The sequence below is a fragment of the Sciurus carolinensis genome, chromosome 8 (assembly GCF_902686445.1).
Source record: "Sciurus carolinensis chromosome 8, mSciCar1.2, whole genome shotgun sequence".
NCBI lineage: Eukaryota > Metazoa > Chordata > Mammalia > Rodentia > Sciuridae > Sciurus > Sciurus carolinensis.
The window spans coordinates 18,526,609-18,529,272 of record NC_062220.1 but is presented as its reverse complement, the minus strand read 5'-3'; positions in this window follow the sequence as shown (position 1 = coordinate 18,529,272).

Here is a 2,664-nt window from a genome sequence, read left to right as displayed (position 1 = left end):
TTAGTGCCTGACTTTTACTGAGGTTGGCTTTGAACTTGTGATCCTCTTGCCTCAGCCTCCTGAGCTGCTGGGTTTAGAGGTGTGTGCCACCACATCCAACTCTTTTGGTTTCTTTTTAAATACATCTGTGGAGCCCCACATCAGACCTCCTAAATTAGACTGAGTGGATTTGAAAATCTTCCATGTGAGTCTAATGTACACCCTGGGTTAAGAACCAATGCTCTAGCCCTGTGGTTGTTAAACTTTTGCATTAGAATAACCTGATAGACTCGTGAAGTTCAGATTTCTGGGTCCTGCCCAGGGTTGCTGATTCATGTGCCTGGCATAGGGCCTGAAGGCGTGCATCTCTGACTGGTCCCCAGGTGATGACAGCCTCCTGTCCACACTTGGAGAACCACTGCCTGAGGCTGGGCCCTTCTTCCTATCTCAGTCTGCTCAGGAGGTCTCAATCATTTCTTGCTTGGACTATTACTATGGTTTCCCATCTTGCTTATCTTCTCCTCCATTGCTAAAGTAATATTTATAAAATAAAAACTTGATTATGATTCCATAACTTAAAGCATTTCCATGAGTCTTCAATTGGTCAGGTCCAAAAGTTATGGAATAGTACTCTTGGGTCCTGCTACGCCCCGGGTCTCCTCCCCCACTGCTCAGCCGCACTGTGATGCTTCTCTTCAGAAGAGACTGGATCCTCCCTGAGGTAATGCTCTCACTGCTGATGCTACAGAGCAGAAAGGAGCACAGACTTCCCAAGTTCCTCCTGGGACTTCTTCACTTGCATTTTCGGCTTATGGTCTTAGAATAGTTACTTAACCTTTTTGTTTTGACCTCTTTATTTCATTTATAAAGTAGAGTTGACAACAATGTTTCTACCTCTTAGGATGATTGAAAATTGGGGGAAAAAAACCCTGTATATATGTTTTGTTTAGGGAATTAAAATATATTAGGTAATGCCAAATTATTTCTAAAGTGGCTACAAAAATTTACAGTACCAATAAATGAAAGTTTCAGTTGTTTCATATCTTTTCCAATATTTGGTACTCTTGGGATAATTTTTAATTACAATCATGCTAATGAGTGTGACTTCAGTTGCATTTACCTGGTGACTGATGACGGTAAGCATCTTTGCATATACTTATTGACCAATTATATATCTTCTTTTGAGATATGATGGTTCAAATCTTTTGTCAATCAATATCTTATTTATTTATTTAATTTTTGATATTGGGGATTGAACTTAGTGGCACTCAACCAATAAACCACATCCACAGCCCTATTTTGTATTTTATTTAGAGTCAGAGTCTCACCTTAGCACCTCGTTTTTGCTGAGGCTGGCTTTGAACTCACAATCCTCCTGCTTCAGCTTTAAAGCCACTGGGGTTACAGGCATGTGCCACTGTACCTGACCAATCAAAATGTTATTGATGCATTATTTATACAGTCAAAGTGAGGGTCCTTTATTATACATATATATGTATATATATAATATATGATTATATATAATATATGTATATATGTATATATGTATCTGTGTATGTGTGTGTGTATAACTAATGGATGTGTTGATTAGCGAGGACTAGTCAATATTTTCTTTATAGTTAGTACTTCTTATGTACCATTTAGATATTCTCCTATATCCTAGAAAATATATTGCTTTACCTTTCATATTTGAGTGCAATTTTTGAATGTGGTGTTTGGATTTTTCTACATGAACAGAAAATTTTCCAACACTATCGATTGGAAAGATATATTTCCTTCCTTACTGAATTGCAGTGGTCTTTGCATTGTATTTGTGGAGGTGTGCCTCAGAACTCAGGTTGCCTACCTCTATTGTTTATATAGTATTAATGTCATATTGGTTTAATTATAATAATTTTAACTTGCTTAATACTTTTTAAAAAATTTTTTTGGTACTAGGCATTGAACTCAGAGATGCTTAACCACTGAGCCACATTCCCAGCCCTTTCTGTATTTTATTTATGGACAGGGTCTTACTGAGTAGCTTAGGGCCTTGCTGAGTTACTGAGTCTGTTTTGAAATCTATCTTCTTGCCTCAGCCTCTTGAAGTTGCTGGAATTTACTGGCATGTGCCCGGCTCCTTAAAACGTTTTAACATAAACTAAGTTATGATACCTGTTAATATAATTATTTCCTCAATTCTTTTTCTAAATTACCTTCAATATTGTGGAGTTGTTGGATTTCCATGTGAATTTTATAATTACCCTGTCAATTTGTACAACATCTTGCTGAGATTTTGGTTGGTATTGCACTGAATTTACAATTTTTTGTGAGGACAGTTGATGATTTTATAATATTAAGTCTTCCAATTTATAATGTAGTATAATCTTCCATTTTTTTTAGGTTATCTTTAATTTTCCTAATAATGTTTTGTAGTTTTCTCTGTAGATGTGTTGGCACACCTTTTAGTGGATTTATTTGTAGGCATTTGATGTTGCTTGATATAACTACTTTAGATTTTAAGATTGAAATTTTTCAATTTGGTGCTAATTACATTAATGATAAATTATTAATGATGACTATGAGCTACCAACTTTGCTAAATTCATTTATTAATTATAATAATTTATAGGTTGTTTGGGATTTTCTATGTACAAAAATCATACTGACTGAAACTAATCACATTTTTTTTTCTTTCTTTTTGTTC